This window comes from Morus notabilis, unplaced genomic scaffold (genome assembly GCF_000414095.1).
Source record: "Morus notabilis unplaced genomic scaffold, ASM41409v2 Scaffold54, whole genome shotgun sequence".
Classification (NCBI taxonomy): domain Eukaryota; kingdom Viridiplantae; phylum Streptophyta; class Magnoliopsida; order Rosales; family Moraceae; genus Morus; species Morus notabilis.
In genome coordinates this window covers 168,568-176,232 of record NW_010365453.1, presented here as the reverse complement: position 1 = coordinate 176,232, position 7,665 = coordinate 168,568, and positions in this window count along the sequence as shown.

Here is a 7,665-nt window from a genome sequence, read left to right as displayed (position 1 = left end):
AATGACCGCGTGCGGTATCCATTCACATTCCAACATTCGTCCGCCGCTCACCACTGCCCCTTCAAGAATTTCTGATAGGTTTCTTACCTACAACATGAACATATCTGAATGAGCTTTCGCTTAGATAGGAAGAACTATCTCTCACAAAATAACTGTAAGTTCACATGAATAAATATGCATGAACTGATTATGTGACTCTTATTATCTTATCTTCTCTTATCTTTCTTTCTTACTGATAGACCCGGGTGCTCATACCACTTGCGCGCAATCATCGGGATGTGAGGGTTTGCAAGGTCCCCCATGACACCGTGATTATAACAGAACTGAATGCCTCCCTCTCAGAGGACATTATTTTTTTTTCTTCTCCCTTGCGGAGCCTGAGTCACCTCCCTCTCAGAGGCTGATACGGCACTCAACTGAGATTATTCTTATAAGTTCCTCTTGACTTATTAAGGTGTATGCAGTATGACACGGCATCGCATACGATACTTAAGGCATAAACATGCATATATAACATGTGTAACTTTTTCTTTAAAATCTATTCATGTTGTAGGCGAGATTCCTACTTACCTGATTTACAGAGCTGGAATCCACTTTTGGCCAAACAGTCTATTCTCTTACTTGCTTACTTCTGAAAATGAACACCCATTGAAAGTGTAAGATTAACTGTCATTTGCTATTCTATTTTAGCAGCTTCGGAAGGAAATCTAACTCTTTCCTTAATGTATGTATTCCTCTCCTTTACTGAAGGATAATTTACTATAAGGATCCATTTATCAAATCCTTAAAATCTTATTTTCCTTAATTGCCCTTAACATACATATGTCTAGGTTGAAAATCAATTACCCAATCTAGTAACTTATTCTCCATAATTTTTCTCATTGGACTTATTATGATATTAAGGCCCAATTCGGCCTAGAAACTTATTTTCGACATTCTAACTCTTAGGCCGCTAAAATTTAAACTCAACTGGGTCACTTGAATTAATGCGGGCATTGGGCCCACATCCAACCTTTGTAATTCTAAGGACCTAACGTATTGGGCTCGTAGGTGCCCGTCGGGATGATTTGCTCGAAAAACTATTAAGCTTTTAAAAGAAACTATCATTGGATTTTTATAAAACTGATTACTCACTTATTTAGTTACAAGCACTAAAATCCCATTATAAAATCTCTTTTCGACTACCGACTTTTGAAACTATTCCACAAGTCATTTTACGGTTAATTTGTAAACCATCGTGAAACTATGTTGTAGAAACCCTTTTTTTTTTAAAAATCTTTCTTCACGGCTATTCCTCATTCAAGTGAGGTCTAAAACCATAGTATTTTACTGAAATCACATCTCAGGTTCTTTGATAACCTTTTGTTAAAAACTAACACTGTTTTAGTTTTGTTTAGTTAAAACTGTGCAGTTTCTGAAATCTGCGTTTTACTACATATTAGGGTCAGATTTTGAAAATCTATTATTCACGACAATTCTTTGTCTCGTCGAGATCTAAAATGTTCATGTTTGGAGAAAGCTACAATTCAGCCTTTAAAGGCCTCGTTTGGCTGAAAACAGTGGCTGCAGTTTTTTTCCCGAAACTGTGTTAGACGGCCTGTCCCATTTTTACAAAATGGCATAAAACTTTCATTTAGAGTAAAAATTGAGTTTTGTCACAGTCACAAAAAAACATTTAAAATATTGAGAACCATAAGTTCAAGCTTAGAAATACTGAAAAATCTCGTTCTAGGGTCCTCATCGTCGCATTCAAAGTAACCAGAAAATTTTTCCTCCAACCCAAAATAAGCAACATAAACAAAACATAAGCATAACACATAATACTAATCAAACTAACCTCAAAACACACAAAACTAACTTAAAACTCACACACCCTTATTACAAACAATAGCCTCAAAGGACCACAAATTACATCCATAATTTCAAGCTTAAAGTTGGCTAGAAAAATAATGGAGAAGAGTTCAAGAAATTACCCTTGAATAACTCTCTCTTGAAAACCTTTGAAATCCTCGTCTTCTCCTCCAACTTAAGCTAAGATTTTTGGTGAGATATATGAAAACTTTTGAGTGTATGTGGACTAGAGGAAGGGTCGGTTTGGTGAGGGAGGGTGGAGAAAATTTTGGAGGCTTGGAATTGTAGTGAATCCGGTTTTGGTGTGGAGAAGAAAAAGAATAGACTAAAAGTGCGGCCTACCTTATGATGGTTCTATTTATAGACAAGTTGGTAATCATTTTTAACACCAAATCAACTCCATTAATCAACTAAATTTTTGGGTTCAAATCCCTTAAGCATGGCCGGTCTAGGTGGGAGAAAAGAAAGGGTAAGTATGTCATGATTTCTCTTCAACTACTACCATCACACCACATCTCATCATGAAATCTTCTAGCACACTTAACTAACCAAAATTTTGCTATAAACTCCCTAAGCATGGCCGGCCAAGTGAAGAAAGAGAGGGAAAAAATAATCATGAGTACTCTCCATCTTCTCTCATCACACTTCATCCAATTCTACACATTAACCTGCCCCTTGTACTTTTGTCCACTCTCTTAAGTTTCCCTCGAAACTGTTGAAAATTATACTGATTATAAGAAAGTACTTAGCCGATAGGAAATTCTAGTTTCTAACGGTTCCTTTTCTAATGCTTATTTATAGTTCATTTTTAAATTCTCGACTACTTCAATATCACATTAAATTCTTACTCGCGTAATATTTTGAACTGTTTCAAGTCTTGAAATTAATTCTAGACTGAACAAATTCTAAATTTAACTTTTCTGCATTATATTCCAGGAATGACATTGTTTCTGACGGTGTCAACTCCTGAGCTCACATTGTACCCTTTCTACTATAAGTATTTTTCTTGTGACTTCAACGTAGCTGTCCAGCAATGAAGGATTTTCTCTCCTTTTAAAATGTCAGAGCGTTTTTTTTATACGCTACTAACATCATGTTGTGCTTGGAAATTCTTGAAATTAAGATTCTCAAACTATATATGTACTGAAAATTCTTCCCCCTTAAAGTACGGTGAGAATTTATCGATCGAATTTACTTGATCGTAAAACATGAACTTAGCATGAAATTTGCTACAAAATTTAGGAATACAGATGTTAATTCCATAAATCCTTCAGTCACAAAATATAGCATAATATTTTCTAGGAAAATCCTTGTCTTAAATATATAAATTATATTATTTAAAGTTTGGAATTTTCTCAGTCATTACAATCTACCCCCCGTAAGAATTTTCGTCCCGAAAATTAGAACAATCGGGTTAGCTTTTCCTCATATCCTCTTCGCATACTCAAGTAGCTTCCTCAATATTATGATTTCGCTACAAAACATTAACCAGAGGAGTTACTTTATTCCATAAGGTTTTCTCGTCGCGGGCTAGGATCTGGACTGGTTTTTCCTTGTAGGTGAGGTCTGCGTGCACTTCAACTGGTTCCTGGTGCAACACATGTGATGGGTCTGGTACTACAACATTAATACATGAAAGACGTTATGTATTGAAGCTAATTCTGGCGGCAATGCTAGTCTGTGTGCGACTTTACCAATCCTTTTGAGGGTCTCAAAAGGTCTGATGTATCTTGGGCTGAGTTTTCCTCTATTACCGAATCTCATTACTCCTTTCATCGATGCCCCCTTCAGGAAAACTAAGTCTCTTACCTGAAGCTCTAAGGGTCTGCGGCGTTTATCCGCATAGCTCTTCTGGCGACTATGAGTTGTATCTAACCTCTCTGTGATAAGTCTCACATCCTCTGTGGTTCTCCTAATAAAGTCTACTATTTCTAGATGCTTCTCCCCAGGTTCATACCAATGAATTAAGGACCTGCATTTTCTTCCATACAGAGCTTCGAAAGGTGTCATTCCTATTGACATGTGATAGCTGTTGTTATAGGAAAACTCTATTAAAGGTAACTTACTATCTCAGTTCCCCTTAAAATGCATGACACATGCTTTCGGCATATCTTCTAGGGTCTGGATGGTCCTCTCAGATTGGCCATCTGTCTGCAGTGGAAAGTCGTACTAAACTTTAACTTAGACCCCATTGCGTCATGTAGTGTCACGCCCCCCAAACGGGGTGGGTGACGTGGTTAGGGATTAATAAAGTAGATTCCCAATCGGGCCCCACACTTGACTGCATTAAAATATAAATAAATTACAGAGTATCCCGGAGCCTCTGACACACACAGGGCTCCACCCCACAGGACATACAGTATCGTACATACATGCCCATATAAATAATCATTACAACAGACATCAACCATAGTCTAGTAAATCCAAATATTACATAAGTTTACAAAATTCTCAAATTCCTTACATTTATTCAAGAGGATGAACTCAATCCTCACTTGATCCAACAGTAGCAATCTTCCGCTACCCCGCACCGCTCCTAGAGTCTCCTGGGAGGGGTTTAATACATTTGAAATATAAAATGTGAGCGAAAGGCCCAGTAGGATATAATTTGAAATAAACGTTATAAATAAATGAATAATAAGTGAGCGAGGAAATACATAAATGAATAAGTAAATAAAACAAGACATTCAGTGCTGACAGAACAGCCGGAACCTCACATCCTTTTTCTCAAAAGAAATATAACTGTAAATAACCGTTTTACAGGCTTCAGCAAGTAATTAGTACAAATTACTTACCTAACCAAGTGCCTCGCCTACCCGGACCGAGTTTCGGGTTCTACCCCCGAGGATCCACTCTCTGCATCCTATCTAGGCTTATAGCAATAGGCTCTATTACCAGTTCACAAGATCTCTTTATTAAGAAATCATTCATTAACATTTTGAAATCGTTAATACGACCCCACGAACTACTCAAGCCGCGGGCCCCATGACTGGACACCCCATGAGGTTCCATGACTAAACAAGCCATGGTTTTCAAAACATTTTCTTACACAATCCAATCCCTTTCTTTAAAACATTTTCAAGGCCAAAATCCTTTTTGAAAATAGGCTCACAAGGAAAAGGGATAGAAATCCTACCTTGCACTATCAAACCTAGGACTAGCGTTGCCTTTTCTGGCTTTCACTTCCTCAAGCCCCTTCAGTCTGAATCCTCAATGATCACTGATGCAGGACAACACTTTAGGATCAATTCTCATTCCTAAAGCAATCCAAATCTCATTTATGTACCAAGATTTTCAATTAGTGTGCCCTAATCCATTTTCATGTGTCAAAATATCATTACAAGGATTTTCAATCTCAACTCAAGGATTAACAATGCTAATCCATTATCTCAAGTCCCCAAATGAAGCTAATTTGGGTTCTCCCCGAAAACAGGGGTCAAAACAGCAATTTCAGGCTAATCAGGGTCAAACCCCGTGTCAACTGGTCGACCGGTGACAGAGCAGTGCAACACTATCGGTCGACCGGTAGTGTGCACACCAGTCGACCGGACCGGTCGACCGGTCAGCCTACAATCCGGTCGACCGCATAGGTTGACCGGTTTCCATATGATCCGGTCGACCACACAAGTCGACCGGTGGAATCAGCTGCGCGAGAGAAGCTCACGGAAATCAGTCCAAAACCTACAATCTCCATCCCAAATTGAGATATTTCAAAGGAAACCCACTAGATCTGGGTTTTAGGTCCTAAAACAAGTCCAAAGAACCCAAGATCTCTAATTTTTACTCTAGTTTTACTCAAAAACCATCAAAATCCGGTTTAAACCAAAAATAAGTTTTGAAATTCAAAAACTTGAAATTTAAGAGAGGTTCTTTCAGTAATCTTACCTCGAATCCTTCTCTTGACGTTGAAAACTTCTTTAAATCTTTCCTTGGTTCAAGATCCGTTTGATTTGGGACAAAAAAGAGAGAGAGTGTGTGAGAGAGAGCACGGGAGAGAGTGAGAGAGAGAGTGAGGGTGAAAAAGAGAGAGAAAGTGCACGGGAAGGAAGGAAGGAAAAGAAAAAAGAAAGAAAATAAAAGAAAAAAAAGGAAAGAAAATGGACAAGTGTCAATATTTTAAAACAATAGTCTAGAAATGCGCCCATACACACTTCTGGGTTAAAATAAATTACTGAGAATAATTTAAATACCTTGGAACTATTTAAACTCACACGTCAAAAATATTTATTAATTCATACTCAATTAATAATCCAGATTAGGCACACTAATAACCTCAATTACCTCAATTAATCTCAATTAATTCTTCAGGGTGTTACATGTACACTTTTCCAAAATCTTGACGTGAAATGGCTGTCTCTCAATAGAATAACTTAGTTTGATCAGCAAAAAGTGTGCAGATCTCGTCAATCGATCTATGATTATCCAAATCACATCGTTACTATTGGATATTCTAGGCAACCCTACAATGAAATCTGTCATGATTTGATCACACTTCTATTCTAGAATGTAGATCTTCTGTAGTTCTCCTACTAGATGTTGTTCTTCTACTTTAACTTCCTCACAATAATGGTAATTTGATGTGAATTCAGCAACATTCTTCTTCTGTTAGGATAACTATTTAGTCGGATGAAATAGTTTGTCTCTAAAATGACTAATCAACTCTTCTTAGTCCCAATTGTCAATTCAGTCTCCAACAGAAATAATTTTTTATGATTAGTCAATGAATTGCCTTGTATGAGTCATGATTGTTCTTGAAACTATTTTTAAACTTAACATAGACTTAGACCATACATATCTATCCTTGATTCGGATGACACTCGATTATCAGATCTATCTGATCTTGGTCCTGGGTTATCGTAAGATCCTTTTGATACAACTGTCGTGAAAACTCTCTAATAATGAGTATGATGTACTACTTTCATATAATTTGCATTAAAATGTTTATCCTTGATGTTTCTGGTGGTACTATGTAGTACAAAATGTAATACTACATATTGAATCATGGAATTATTCCATAATTCTATAATTCTACACTCATAATACCACTTAAATCTAAGAATATTCTTGGTTATTACTAATCGAGTGCTTACTTATTGGTTTGTCAATTTGTCCGAACCGTTAAGAATGTGATGACTCATCAGAAGTCAAACAGGTTACTATTGGGAATGGTGTCCTAGAAGTGTGAGATGTAATAGGATATTTATTATTTAATTAATAAAAGAGTTTATTCATCATTTTATGTGCATATATTTATGAATATTTTATGAATATCAAATGAAAATTCCATTATTATTTATGTAACCTTAAACATTGTATATAAGTGTTATATACAAGATGATAATGTTTAAGGATAATAATCAAAAACGCTGTTCATAATGAATTTAATTAAAGTTTAGAATCTTTAATTAAAACATTATTAATACATGTCATTCCCATTTAGAATTGAACGGTGCTATCTGCACTGTTAATATGGTGAGATATTAAATGAGTGTATTTCGCATAATGAGATTGTGTAGTACAAAATGATCTTAATCATGAGTTCTTAACAAACTCCTATTTATGGATTTGTGTTTTTTTATTTACTCAGTACGGATTCTGAGACCCTGAATCATATTCCTTGTATTTTGGAGACATGATGAAGTAGGTAGCTGGGAATGTTATTATACAAGATGGAATCCATTCCTTCTTGAGAAAGAAGTAGATAAATAATTCTCTTGAGTGTTGATTCGGTACTTGGATTAGTAAGAGCACTCTGGTTCATAAATGTGTTTTATGAATCACTATCCATTAGAGAATCAATGGTACTCAAGAATG